At 44.7% G+C, this 15,589-nt stretch overlaps 1 protein-coding gene across 1 annotated transcript in view; it reads left to right on the top strand.

Annotated features, from left to right (window-relative positions):
* The window catches only part of LRP6 (LDL receptor related protein 6), a 2,645,333-nt gene that overhangs the window by 1,359,739 nt on the left and 1,270,005 nt on the right, over positions 1–15,589 (top strand). The window lies entirely within an intron of this gene.

The raw sequence follows: 15,589 nt of genomic DNA, 5'->3' as shown, positions 1-15,589 counted from the left end.
TTGCCTGACATCAGGTCATCAGTGCTATAAAGGAAGGCAGCCAATGCCATTACATCAGTCTTGGATGCCGTGGAGCTCATAGAAGAAGCAGTTCGCAAGTGTGCCAGTCGGTTGCTACTAGAATTTGAATTCCAGCTGAAAAAGTCTAAAGCTAAGTACCCCGCTGGGGATCCTTTTTTCTTGTACTAACCGATGTCCAAAAAAGTTAACAATTGTCTCGCCTATGGAAAGTGCATACCACACCAAGACTTCAGTTGTTTAGGCCCAGACCACGATGTCCCCCGTTGCCGGTTTTGTGCCCTCTTTAACACAAGAACCATTCGTTATAGGGCTCTTATTGTAGACAGGTATTTTCGTGTTCTGTCTTCGCATTCCGAAATGGAATCTGTCAGCCAACAATCCATAGACATTCCAAAAAAAGCAAGGATAAAGATAGAGAAGGACCACACAAGGCTAAGCTTTCTGTTGAGACTACCGCTAAGCAGGTCGTCAGTTGTCCAGAATTCAGTGAGCCCCTTCGCAAACCCTGATGTCTGACTCGATACCTTCGCAAGCCTCTACTGATACCCTTTAGAATCCGGTATGCCACAGAAATCTTCTTCACCTTCTGAGCCTTTGGTTGCCTCTGGAGCCGCAATGCAGGCACCAGCTTCCGAGGAGGTTTTTTGCACTACCGAATCTAGACAGAAAACAACGTCTTCTCCTCTGACTACTGTTTCTCTCAGACCGATGGATGCTCTTAGGACTAGAGGCAAGACCACTCCTAGGAAAACTACCTCTCGCCACCATTTTACTCCTGCTCCACCACCCCAAGCTCAAATGCTTAAAATGGCGGAGGATCTTATCACCCTTATCAGGTGTAGTCAGGCCACACCTTTTGAAGGGAAGAGAGACCTTTCTCCTGAAATACTGACAGAACAGGATTCTGAGGAGTCTGATTATTCAGATTTTGAAGAGGAACAACAACCTCTGACTGCTTATGAGGATTCAGATGCAGAGGAATCCATTCCTTCTTCCTTCCCACCAGAAGATCTTTCCTGTGAAGAAACCCTTCACACCCTTGGAACATTTCCACTGGGCATCCCAGGATTTCCCTCTGTCTAAGAAAAGACTAAGAGAGTTTCTAGACCTGCCCCAGCACAGACCCTTGGCCATCCCTCCAATCTTAGAGGTGGTGGATGATGTCTTCCACGAATCCAGCTTAGCCCCTGATGCCCTCCTACCTGCTCCCAGAAAACCTGACCGGTATTAGAGTATCAGATTCTTACGAATACCTAGAAATCCTGCTGCAGACCCAAAGGTCATTACACAGGGACCAAAAGGAGCTAAGGCTAGTTCTGCAAATAATCCTATTCCTTCTGACAAGGACTCCAGAGCTCTGGACAGATGGGGTAAAAAAGTACACATCTGTGCAACATTAGCTATCAGCACTCAACTGTCAGTTCCACATGTTAAAATATCAACAACACACTTTGGAACTATTAAAACAAGAGATTTCAACCTTTCCTGACTGTGTCAATTTGAAAGAGTTAGCAAATTTACTGAATTCTACTTGTCAAGTGGTTAAACACTCATTATACTGTGGATATGATGCCCTAGAAGCCTCGAGCAGGACAGCAGTGTCAGGATCTGTCATTAGGAAACTTGCATGACTGAAGGAACAACCTCTCCCTGATCATGTCACATCTAAATGACTTGATGCACCCTTGGATAAGGACCGCTTGTTTGGTGTAAAAGCAGAAGAGTTGCTTAAAAAGATGGAAGACGAAGCAAAATCTATGCAGTAACAGTAAAAGATTTCCTTCAGGTACAACTTCCTAGCTTCAGCAGGAATTTTCCTTCAAAACACTGGTCCTTTGCTGCACCTAGCAGACAGGGAAAAGGTAAGCCCTACAGGGACAGACAACCCAGACTCCTATCCTAGGGACAGCAGGGAACCAAACAGTGGAGTGCTTCCACTCCAAAAGCAGGGAGCTCTAAGTCATCCCTCTATGGCAAAAACTCTCAATGACTCCCTCTCCCTCCCTCTGCCCTCTTCACTCACCAAAAACTAGGAGGAAGGCTCTCGCTCGGCAAAGAAAATTGGCTTTCTGTAACAAAGGACTAATGAGTCTTAAAGATAATTTTTTAGGGGATACAAATTCTCCTTCAATGAACTCTCAATTCCAAGAGGGTACCCAGACTTACCACCAAATCAGTATGCAGAGACATTGAAACAAGTCCAAACTCGTATCCCAAGGGGCAGTAGACCATGTCCCCTCAGATCAAACTGGCAAATGCTTTTATTCCAGACTGTTCCTTGTTCCCAGAAAAGTGGGCACTTGGTGCCCCATCCTGGATCTATCCAGTCTGAACACCTTCCTGGTGGTCCCCAAATTCAAAATGCTAACTTTGCAGCAGCTGCTGCCTATGCTGACATAAAATGCCTGGTTAGTTACCCTAGATCTAAAAGATGCCTACCCTCCACATCCCCATAAGGGAATCCTGCCGGAAATTCCTTCACTTCAGAGCAGGCTGTCAACATTTTCACTTCTCTGCGTTACCCTTTGAATCATCTACTGCTCCCAGGGTATTCACCAAATGCTTAGCCCTGGCCATAGCCTTTTGCAGACAGAAAAATATACACATTTACCCTTAGCTGGATGACTGCCTCATTCAAAGAAGAAAAAAACGATAGAAAACTCACCAGATAACCTCCGAAGCTCTGAGTCAAATCACCAGCCACAAGAATAAACGAAAGGTAAATTTATTTAAGCTCCATGCAAGCTTTTAGTCAGTTTATACTAAACCAACTTCAGAAAACTAATACAACGTAGGGAGGAGAGGTCTTTATTGGATTTATTGTGTAATTCATCAGTCAGGGTTATGCAACCTGATAAGGGAGGTGGTCTGGTGGTGATGAACGAAGGGGATTACACTAGGAGAATGGAGGACATCTTGGTTTCGGAAACTTGTATGGAAGTGTCCAGAAACTAATTGAATATAGGTCTTTCTAGGATATCCTCATATTACAACGACATGTTCATTAATAATTCAATAGATTTAGACTTATTCAACTATATTTCCTCACCAGCCCTGAGAGTGCCAATAATTTTTGGGTCTCTCAAAATCCACAAGAACCCCGAAGATCCTCCCATGCGCCCTCTGGTTAGTGCCAGGGGTAGCATTACCTATGCAAGCACGAAAGTAGTGGACACAATTTTGAAGAAATACATGGAGAGTGAGTCTCTCATATCTAAAGATGTTGTGATCAGGGCCTAGGCAAGGAATACAGTAAGAGTGAAAATCCTTATGAGGTATTTGCTTCCCACAAGAAATACAACTGTTAACTTTTTCTGACATCAGTCTGGAGCAAGAAAAAAGTTTCCCCAACGGGGTACTTAGCGTTAGTGAAGACTTCGGTTCTGAAATTCAGATTTGAATATCTCAGGAGTCGGCCGACCGGCACTTGCGAACTGCTTTTGCTTCAGGCACCGTGCGGCAAGAAAGACTGAAGAAAATGGTGTCTGCTGCATCTTTTATAACCCTGGCGCACTGACATCAGGGAGGAGGCGACAGCAACTGACGCCGGACCTAGACTTTGGAATTTTGGACGATTGCGGGTAGCCTTGGTAGGTACACAACTGTACTTTTTTGTCCAGCCAAAAGGGAATTTTATCCTTGTAGTTTCATTTTAACATACAATATGGATGTTAAAGAAATTATTTCCATCATCCAGAAAAATTTGAGTCTGACCATGCAAGATGGCTTAACTCGGGAGAGTATAGTGGGATATCCAAGGGTGGTTTTCAGAAGGGGTCACAGTGTTAAAAATATGTTAGAGAGGAAATCTAAGGTTTCAAGCTCTAGAGTGGGCATGTTTATATGTAACATGTGCCGTTGTAAGAACATCAGTGTGGGGTCCACTTTTGATATCAGAGGCACAAAATATGGGATACAGGGTAAATTCAATTGTTCCACTTCAGAAGTTGTCTATTTGGCTAAGTGTTCCCATTGCCCAGCTTTCTATGTTGGAAAAACGGATAGAAAACTCTAAGAGCATATGTACGAACACTTGTACGCTATAAGGAAGGGCAAGATGGAGAACGCTTTAGCTAAACACATTATAGAAAATCCTCTACACACATTTTCATTCCAAGTTATCGGTCAGGTCCATTCAGATGGTAGGGAGAGGGACCAGATTCCCTTATCCTTGAGGGTAGGGAATTGATTTGGCAGTTGAGATTGGACACCTGTCACTATCCGGGTATTAATGGCATGTTATCTATAGCATGCATGTTGAAACTTAAAAGTTTAAACAGATGATGTAATTAATTTTTAGTGTCCTTTCGAGTAGTTATAGCATTTATTATTTAAAGTGTAGGTATACACAGAGTAGAATACTCGTTAGGTTATCATCTTAAATGTGTAGTAATTTTAGATGCAAGAATCCTAATGTAAAGAGCTGGGTCATTTTTTATGACATATTTTTCATGTTAATTGTTATTTTTATAAGATGTTTTAGGGTTAGTTAGGCATTTGAGTAAAGGTTTCTATTAAATTAATCAGTATCATATTCTTATAACAATTCTGTTATGAACTGCATAGCAGATTACATATGGACCATGTATACAAACTTTATTTCAAGTAAGTAATACATTTCTTCGGTACATTTTAGAGTTTTACTGCTTGTACATGTTTTAGACAGGATCGGCACATTTGCTTTGCACCTAGGATCAATACTTGTATAATTTAGAATGGTTAATCTAGTTCATGTTGCTTGTGAAGTTGTAGGTTTGCATCGTACTTTTTGTATTTACAAAATCTCATGAGATTATGTGAGAGGAGGTTGAAGTGTATATATAAAGGGGTTTTTATTTTATGACGTATCCATTTTCTGAAGAAGTCAGTTTAGTATAAACTGACGAAAAGGTTGCATGGAGCTTAAATTTACCTTTCATTTATTCTTGTGGCTGGTGATTTGACTCAGAGCGTTGGAGGTTATCTGGAGAGTTTTCTATCTTTTTTTCTTCTTTGCAGTTTGTTTTCTTTATTAACATCTTGACTGCCTCATTCAGGCAGATTGCAAAGAACTCCTCAAGGACCTCCTCTTTGTTAAAACCCTCCTAACCTCCTTAGGATACACCATCAATGAAAGGAAATCAAGGTAAACACCCTCCAGGAAGATCATTTTCTTGGGAGCACTGCTGGATTCGGCATCCCAAGTGGCCTTCTTATCCCCAGAAAAGCAGAGCTTCCTGCCTCTCTGTTTTACCCAGCTGGCTTCCAGACGTCACCTCACTGCAAGGAAGTACTTGCAAGACTTGGGGTATATGGCATCTTGCATCATTCTAATTCCTCTGGCCAGGCTTCACACGAAAAAATTTCAGTGGTACCCAGAGAACCTTTGGTGTCAGCACTCTAAACCTCTAGAGACCTCTCTACCTCTGATCCCCTGTATTAGGGCTGAGTTTCTCTGGTGGGCAGGGGCCTGTGTCCAGAACAAGGGTCATTCCTGCACCCTTTGCATAACTGGGCAGACCATTACCACCGACACCTCAGACATATCTTGGGGCGCTCACCTAGAAGGCAGGTGCACCAGAGGTCTTTGGGATGCCGAGCACCCTCCCTTACACATCAACCAGAAGGAAATGATGGCAGTATAAAAGGCTCTGACATTTTTCAAACCCCATCTCAACCCAGAGGTTCTTATCAAAATGGGTAACACCACTGTAATGTGGTACATCAACAAATAGGAAGGGACCCGATCTTACCCTCTGCAGGCTAGCCTTGAACCTCTGGCTGACAACCTCTTCCATGGGACTACATATGATAGCCCAGTACCTACCAGGGATCAGCAGCAGCCTGGCAGACCACTTAAGCAGAAACCTACTGGACCCCCATGAATGGCAGTCACACCGAAAAAATCATTTTGCAAATCACTGAGGCATGGGGGACTCTGGAGGTGGATCTCTGTTTCGTATCTCAGCCATCAGCTGAAATAATTCTGTACCAGGGAATATCACCACCTAGCATGGAAGGTGGATGCCTTGACCTTCCCCTGGAACACCCTCTTTGTGTACGCATGCCCTCCTCTGCCTCTTATTCCCAAGGTACTGATCAAAATAAAGGAGGCGAGACCAAATGCCATCCTCATTGCTCCAGACTGGCCCAGACAACATTGGTACCCCTTACTGCGCAGCCTGACCTCGCAGCCTCCCAGGCAGCTTCCCCTGATCTCAGACTTCTTAACTCTGGTGGGGGGGGATGCTGCACCCAGACTTGCAGACTCTCAAACTATCAGCATGGCTAATACTCTAAAGGCAAACAAGGGGCCCCTGTTAAGCAAACAGGTCCTAGACATTCTCACAGAGGCCAAAAGGCCCAGCACCAGAAAATCTTGCATAGGAAAATGGAAAAGATTCTGCTCCTGGAGCCAGTGCAGAGGGGGGAATACCTCACAACCTTCCATCCCTCTTATCCTAGACTACCCAGTGGAGCTGCTTAATAGTGGCCTCTCCTTCTCCTCTATTAAAATCCACGCGTCAGCAATTTCAGCTCATTTTGATGCAGAACAGCCCCCTTTCTCCCATCCTTTGATTAAACAATTCCTCAGAGGGGCTTCTAATATCAGACCTCCCAGAAGGCCACTCATTCCAGCCTGGGGACCTGAATTATGTTTGGGAAAAACTAACTTTACCACCCTTCGAATCTGCTGCTTCAGCAGAACTAAGATACCTCTCCTGCAAGACTGCTTTTCTTCTAGCTGTCATCTCAGCCAGAAGGGTTTCAAAACTTCAGTCACTGATGGCCATTCAGCCCTTCATCATCTTCCATGTAGACAGGGTCTCCTGAGGACTAATCCCTCCTTTATGCCCAAGGTGGTATCTAATGCAACTCTCAGCCAGGCCATACATCTACCCACCTTCTTTGCTAACCCTCAAAACAAGGGTGAAAGAATTCTGCACTGACTAGACATGCACAGACAGCTCAGATACTGTCTGGACCGTACTAAACCCTTCAGGAAAACAGACCAACTACTTGTCAGCTTTGCCCCAAGGGTAGAGGGGAAGCCTATTTCCAAGCACACCATTTCCAAGTGGATATCACAGTGTATCCATTTCTGCTACAGATTGCATGGGAAACCCCCCTAAGTCCATTTGAACACATTCCACTAGGGCAGCCTCCACTTATACAGCATTCTTCAGAGGAGTTCCCACCAGGGACATCCTGGAAGCTGCTACCTGGACTTCTGTCCATACCTTTACCAAGCATTACCACCGACCTCTATTTTTCTAAGGCTAGAGCAGGGTTTGCCTCTGCAGTTCTACAGGGCATGTTGACCCATTCCTAGGTCTCTTTCTTATCCTGCCACCCCTCTCCTCAGCTTTGGGAATCCTCCCACAGGTGATGACCAACAGTGAAACACTAACGTAGTCCAGTTGTGTACACTTACCATAAATGTAGATGTTCGAGTGTATTCACTGTTGCAGTCCTGGTTTCTCACCCTCCTTCCCCTTTTATATTCTATCTTTAGGGAGACATAAGTTTCTTAACTGTGGCTTTTAGCCACTAGGTTCACTCTACCATATTTACTTGGGCCTCTGACTGGTTAGGGCAAGAAAAACTGATGTAATGGCCTCTGATGCCTTCCTTTATAGTGCTTTTGACGTGATATCAGGCAGCAAGTGACAGCAGCCGACGCAGAAAAAACATTGACTCTGGTATTTGGGCTGGCTGAGGACTACCACGGCAGGGATAACCCACAGGTGGTGACTACAACAGTGAATACACTCGACCATCTACATTTATGGTAAGTGTACACAACTGTACTTTTTATTTACTAAATACTAAACATTTTCATAAATCTGACCAGTTGTTTGTCTCTTACCACAAACCCTTTCTAGGCAAACCAGTTTCCAAAGTTAACAACGCTCATTGGATTTTACGGTGTACCATTCGAGCATACTCTGAGATTTTCCACTCAGGTTACTGTCTTAGCCAGGGAATTTCACAGGATTCTGGTTCTCATGTCTTCTATGATTCGTATGATGTCCTTCAAGGATGCATCTGCAGTCCTTACAAATGGGTTGTCCTGTCGTCAGGCAGCCCTTCGGTCGGCCGGATTCCAAAGTCTGGGTCTGGCCACGGCTGGTGTCACACTTCACCCGACGTCATAGCTGCAGTTATTCGGGTATAAAGGCATCAGCCGACGCCATTTTCCTCAGTCTTTCTTGCCGCGTGGTGCCCGAAGCAGAAGCTGTTCGCAAGTGCTGGTCGGTCAGAACCAGAGATTACTACTACCGAATACTTCTACTACTACCGAAGACTTCTAAAAAGCTAAGTACCCCGTTGGGGACTCTTTCTTGCCTCAGCCGATGTCAGAAAAAGTGAATAACTGTTTAACTTGTGGGAAACAAATACCTCATAAAGATTTCCACTTTCACTGCTTACCTTGTTTAGGCCCAGACCACGACATAGCAGCTTGTCTAGCCTGTGCTTCTTTCAACCGACGGACGCTTAGACGTCGGTCGGAATTTGCTGAGCAGTTTTTCGGCTCTGATTTTGCCTATATTATGCCGTCGGATCCTCCGACTTTACAAATATCCAAAAAACGCAAGGAAAAGGACCGACACTCGCGGTCCGCGGTTTCGGCCGAAACCGCGGTTAAGCCAACCGCGAGTGTCGCGGTTTCGGCTGAAACTGAGCAAGCGGTTCTTCCTTCAGCCGAGAGCATACCTTCTACCGAGGCCTCTTCCAACCTGGTGGAATCGGCTTCTGAAATCCAACCTGCAGTTGTGGTTTCTCCGGAATTATCTGACACTATTCCCTTGGATATTTCAACCCCTGCACGTGGAGCTGCTAGGCCTCCTGCAGCCATGTCCATTAAGGCCTTTGCCAGGGCTAAAGCTACTAAATCTGTGCCTGTTAAGACCCCCTCTCACAGGCCCAGCTCCAGTTCCCAAATGCTTACTCTAGCAGAGGATCTCATTTCTTTAATCCGGGGATCTCAACCTCACCCAGACAGGGCCTCTCACCCACCTCCAGAGAAGAGGCCTAGAGCAGAGCCCCCTGAGCCAGTTTCCACAGATGATTCCTCTGATGATTCAGATACTACAGACCCTCCAGAGGCTCCTTATTCCCCTTATGAAGACTCTGATGCTGAAGAGTCCATCTCTTCTGCCTCTCCACCTGAGGAATTTTCCTTTGGGAAAACCTTGCATGCTATGAGGGAACAATTTCAGTGGCAGGGCCAAGATTTTTCAGACTCCAGAAAAAGGCTTAGAACCTTTTTGCATTTACCACAACATAGGCCTTTAGCTATACCTCCAGTTCTTTCTGTTGTAGATGATGCATTTAATGATGCTTGTACTGCTCCTGATTCATTACCTCCGGCCCCTGCTAAGCCCGATAGGTTCTACAGGGTCCCGGACACACATCACCATTTATACAAGGCTCCTTTTGCAGACCCCGAGACTATCTCCCAGGGTCCTAAGGCTGTAGCAGCTACCTCTGCCAAAAATCCCCTCCCCTCTGAAAGGGAATCCAGGTCCTTAGAGAGATGGGGTAAAAAAGTTTACACTTCTGCCACTCTGTCAGCTAGGGCCTTGAACTGTCAATTTCATATGATCCAATATCAAGAGTTTATGCTAGACCAGTTAACTAAAAAACTGTCCTCTGATGAACCTTTAGATAAGAAATATGTTCAGGAAATGGTACATAACATTCAGCAAGTTAGCAACCATTCTTTAAAATGCGGCTATGATGCACTGGAGGCTTCCTTTAGATCAGCCATGACTGGCACAGTTATCAGAAGGCATGCATGGTTAAAAGAGCAGGCCTTACCGGACCATGTCAAATCAAAACTATTAGATGCTCCCATGGACAAGATCAATTTGTTTGGTTTGCCTGCACAACAGGTACTGAAGAAGATGGAAGAGAAGGCAAAATCTGTCCAAACAGTGAAAGATTTCTTACAGGTCCAACCTCCAAGGTTTAGCAGGAATTGGCCCTCCAAGAATTGGTCCTTTCCAGACTCCTCCAAATCACAGAGAGGCAGGAATAGGCGTTCAAGAGGCAGAAACCAATCCAGGGGTGCCTACAGGGGACGCCAGTGGCAGGGTAACAACCAGCGAGGCACAGACACAGCCACCACCACTACAACAGGACAATCACAGTGACTTGGCTCTGGCACCGCCTACCAGGGAACAACTAGAAGCACCCTTAGGCGGAAAGCTAGCTCTATTTTCAAAAAACTGGCATTACATCACAAGAGACAAGTGGATTTTGCAGACTATAGACCAAGGTTACAGGTTTCATTTCCATACTCTACCAGGAAAGAGAGGAATGCCAAACCTACCTCCAAATCAAAAGGCAGAAGCTCTACAACAAGTAAGTCAATTATTAAAAATGAGAGCTGTGGAAAAGGTACCATATATGGAGCAAAGAAAGGGTTTTTACTCCAGACTCTTCCTAGTACCAAGGAAAGAAGGCAAATGGAGACCTATTCTCGACCTGTCCGCTTTAAACACATTCCTCATTGTTCCAAAATTCAAAATGCTGACCCTACAGCAGCTTCTTCCCATGCTGGGCAAGGAGTCTTGGCTGGTTACTCTAGATCTCAAGGAGGCATACCTGCACGTCCCCATATGACCAGATTGCAGAAGATACCTCAGATTTCTTGCAGGATCAGAGCATTATCAATTCTCAGCATTGCCCTTTGGCTTATCTACTGCGCCCAGAATATTCACGAAATGCCTGGCATCAGTAATTGCTCATTGCAGGCTTCAGGGAATCCAAATTTACCCCTACCTGGACGACTGCAGGATACAAGCGGACAACAAAAACAAGCTAACAGAAGACTTGCAAAGGGTCATTTACCTGCTACAAGCCCTGGGATATACAGTCAATATAAAAAAGTCAAGACTGACACCATCCCAAAGAATAACCTTTTTGGGTGCAGAGCTGGACACATTAAAGCAAATGGCATTCCTAACAGTAGAAAAGCAAGAGCAACTACCTCTCTACTTCTTGGCTTTAACAAAGCAGAACCATCTAACAGCAAGAAAAGTACTGCAAGCCCTGGGCTTCATGGCATCCTGCATAATACTGGTCCCTCATGCCAGACTGCATATGAGAAAGCTACAGTGGTACCTAAAGAATTTATGGTCTCAACACAAGCACAGCCTAGAAACCAAAATTCCAATAATCCCATGCCTGAAGCAAGAGTTCCTATGGTGGGCTCAGGCATGTCAATTAAACACAGGATTGCCCTTGTACAGCACTCAACCAAGCCAAACCATCACGACGGACGCCTCAGACCTCGGTTGGGGGGCCCACATAATGGACAAGTGCATACAAGGCTTATGGACTCAAGACCAGCTGAACCTGCACATAAATCTAAAGGAAATGTTGGCAGTAAAACTGGCAATTCAGGCATTCCGACCATTTCTTCGACAGGGTCAACTGCTGATAAGGACGGACAACACCACAGTTATGTGGTACATCAACAAACAAGGAGGCACACATTCATACCCTCTATGCCGGATGGCAGTGGACCTCTGGAATGTGGCACTGAGCTTCAACATTCACTTACAAGCAATTTTTTGTGCCAGGAAAAGAAAATACTCTAGCAGACATCCTAAGCAGAACTACCACGGATGCTCACGAATGGATGCTGCATCCGGACATCTTCAAAACCATTACAGGGAAATGGGGACTACCAGAAATAGACTTATTTGCATCCCCACGCAATCACCAACTGAAAAAATTCTGCACAAGGACGTACCACCCACTTGCTTGGAAAGTGGACTCCCTATCTTTCAGTTGGAAAAACCTGACAGCATATGCATTCCCACCTCTTCCTTTGATGCACAAGGTGCTGTTGAAGATCAAAGAAGACCGTCCAAGGATCATCCTGATAGCTCCAGACTGGCCAAGGCAACATTGGTACCCATTACTGAGGAGTATGTCTCGGGAACAAACATGGCCTCTGCCCCTGGTTTCCTTGCTGTTAACACAGAACAACTTCAAAACCCTGCATCCAAACCTGAAAACACTGCAGCTGGCTGCCTGGAACATTGCATAAGACCAAATAACCTGGATTTATCTCAAAGGGTTAAGGACATTATCTTGGAGGCTGGCAGACCCTCAACAAGAAAAAATTATTCAGCGAAATGGAAAAGATATCTCATTTGGAGTACTGCAAAAGGAGAGAATGTGTCACTTGCAAACATACCTAACATCCTGGAATACTTGGCAGAGCTCTTCCACAACGGCCTGTCCTATTCTTCCATTAAGATTCATGCATCAGCTATTTCAGCAGAATACAACTTGGATCCTCCAGTCTTCTCTCATCCTCTGCTCAGGCAGTTTCTGAGAGGAATTAAAAATGTAAAACCACCTAGGAAGCCACCATTGCCAGCATGGGACTTGAACTTTGTGCTAGAAAAGTTGACACTCCCTCCTTTCGAGCCAGCAGCTACAGCAGATTTACAGTACTTATCATGGAAAACTGCTTTCCTGCTTGCAATCACTTCAGCAAGAAGGGTATCTGAGCTACAGGCATTAATGGCAGTACAGCCCTTCCTGATCTTCCATCAAGATAGTGTCCATGAGAACTAATCCTACCTTTATGCCAAAGGTGGTCTCCAGGGTATCTTTAAATCAAGCTATCCACCTACCTACATTCTTCCCCAACCCACAGAACAGGGGAGAAAGACTGTTGCATACCTTGGATGTACATAGACAATTACGTTACTACCTGGACAGGACCAAGAGCAATAGAAAAACTGACCAGCTACTGGTAGCATATGCAACAGGAATGGAAGGAAAAGCAATTTCAAAACAGACAATCTCTAAGTGGATAGGAAATTGCATTAGATTTTGTTACTCCTACCATGGGAAGAAAACTCCAGAAAACATCAGGCCTCACTCTACAAGGGCTACAGCCACTACCACAGCTTTTTACGAGGAGTGGCTACCAAAGACATTTTAGAGGCTGCTACTTGGAGCTCCGTGCATACATTTGCCAAGCATTATAATTTACCTTTATACTCCAGATCCCGAGCAGGTTTTGCCACTGCTGTTTTGCAAGGGATCTTAACTACACCATAATCTTATTTCTCCTCCTCCCCCAGTTTGGCTATGGTATTCTACCCATTTGTAAGGACTGCAGATGCATCCTTGAAGGACATAGTACAGTTTTGTACCTACCATAAATGTAGATGTCCGATAGGCATGCATCTGCAGTCAGGATTACCCACCCTCCTTCCCCTCTGTGGTACTCCTAGGGTAATTGCCCATCTTGTAGCTAGCTGTGGGAATCTATTATGGTGTATTTGTTTGTATATATGTACATACATGCTTATTTTTTGTTTGCTCTCTACTATTTGGAACCATTTGCATTTATCCAAATTAAGCCTTCCTAGAGGGCACCTGGCATCTGGGGCAAGAAACACTGAGGAAAATGGCATCAGCTGATGCCTTTATACCCGAAGAACTGCAGCTATGACGTTGGGTGAAGTGCGACACCAGCCGAGGCCAGACCCAGACAGACTTTGGAATCCGGCCGACCGAAGGGCTGCCTGACGACAGGACAACCCATTTGTAAGGACTGCAGATGCATGCCTGTCGGACATCTACATTTATGGTAGGTACAAAACTGTACTTTCTAGTCAGGGGGAGGGGGGATTTCCACATTTAATTTTTATACTGATAAACCAGTAATTTTGTGAAAGAACTGCCTGATTTTTGCTAGGTGTTACTATTTTTGGTATTATTGACATTTTGTCAGTGGAAGCAGTGTATTTGTGTTTTACTATAAGCTTTAGTTTTTTACAAGTGTACTACAATTGTCATTTGTATTAATTTTATGAAGTGTTTTTAGGTGCTGGCGCGTGTGTGTTATGCTTCAGTGTTTTTTTTTTTTTTTTTTTTGAAATGCTACTTTTTTATGATTATTTTACAGACTGTTACTGACATAATTTACCGAGTTTCAGACTTTTCTCAGCTTAACCTTGGAACAGCTTAGTGGGTCATTGTTTGTATTTCCTCTAGACAGAAGGGAAAAAAAATGACTAGACAGCCTTTGTCACTTCAGCATGCCGCAGATGAGTGACACCACAGTGACCATTTCTGGTTCCTTATACCACTCCTTTTCCCGTGTTTCCTCTGTAGTAGTCCTTTCAGCCATGGACTTGAGGGTTAGACATGTCTTCTACAGCTGTTGTGATGTTCTTCGTGTTTCACTGTTGCAGTCATCACATTAGGGTTATCTGCTTGCAGTAGCCATCAGTCGGCCTGATTATCAAAGTCTTGGGTCCTGCGTCGATTGCTGTCTCGTCTTCTGTGACGTCAGGTAGTCAGGGGTATAAAGCATGCAGCCGATGCCATTACATCAGTCTTTCTCGCCGTGCGGTGCCCGAAGCAGAAGTAGTTCGCAAGTGCCGGTCGGCTGACTCCTGAAATTTTCGTTTTTGAGTTTCAGAACCGAAGTCTTCAACTAAAGCTAAGTACCCCGTTGGGGAAAGTATGTCAGTAAAAGTCAATAATTGTATTTCTTGTGGAAAGTAAATACCTCTTAAAGATTTTCATTTGTACTGTATTCTTTGCCTAGGCCCGGACTACGACGTACCTCGCTGTCGGTTTTGTGCCTTATTTAAGCAATGAACTATTCGTCGTCTGTACATTTACACTTCTAAATATTTTGATACTTGGTTCAATTATCCAGATATGTCTTCGGTAAGCCATCCGACTACCAACATTCCAAGAAAATGCAAAGATAGACAGCTGCCGACCACGCTTTTCCTAAGCCAGTGGCCAGTTCGCCGGTACTCACTGAGGTGCTTTCGCAGCCCCTGATGCCCGCTACTTCAAATTCACAGGCCTCTACTGAGACCCATTCGGAATCCGGTATGCTGCGAGATGCTTCAACTGTGTAACCTCCGGATGTCTCTACCTTGGATGGGTCCAGAGCTGCTGTGCAGACACCGGCTTCTGAGTGTGTATTCAGGCCTACTGACTTGCATATTAAACCAACGCCATCTTCTTCTTCAAGGCCTAAAACTCGAACCATGCCTAGAAAATCGACATCCAGACTGCATGGTCAGGCCTCTATGCCTAAAAAACAAATGATAAGAGTGGCTGAAGATCTTACTTTAATCAGGGGAAGCCAACCTTCCCCCTCTTGGAGACCTAGGACTGAATTTGCTTATGATACATTCAGGGAATCTTACACAAGATACCTATGCTTCAAAGCAGGCTTCATGCACTGTCGGTTCTCTGCACTGCCCTTTGGCTTATCTACTGCACCCAGGGTATTCACAAAGTGCCTAGCTCCAGTCATTGCATTTTGCAGGCAAAGAAATATTCAAATATGCCCATACATGGACGATTGTCTAATTCAGGCAGAAAGCCAGGACATACTAGTGAGTCATCTGGCATTTGTACAGAAATTGCTAACTTCTCTGGGGTACACCATAAACGAAAAGAAATCACATCTTGTATTCCTGGGAGCAAGCTTGAACACAACTTCCCAGATGTCTTTCCTCACTCCAGAGAAACAAGTTCATTTGACAGCCTACTTCAAACTAATGGTCACAAAGACCCT

The sequence above is a fragment of the Protopterus annectens genome, chromosome 11.part0 (genome assembly GCF_019279795.1).
Source record: "Protopterus annectens isolate FY-2018-M chromosome 11.part0, PAN1.0, whole genome shotgun sequence".
Classification (NCBI taxonomy): Eukaryota; Metazoa; Chordata; order Ceratodontiformes; family Protopteridae; genus Protopterus; species Protopterus annectens.
The sequence above is the reverse complement of the archived record's forward strand: the minus strand, read 5'-3'. Positions and strand labels throughout refer to the sequence as shown.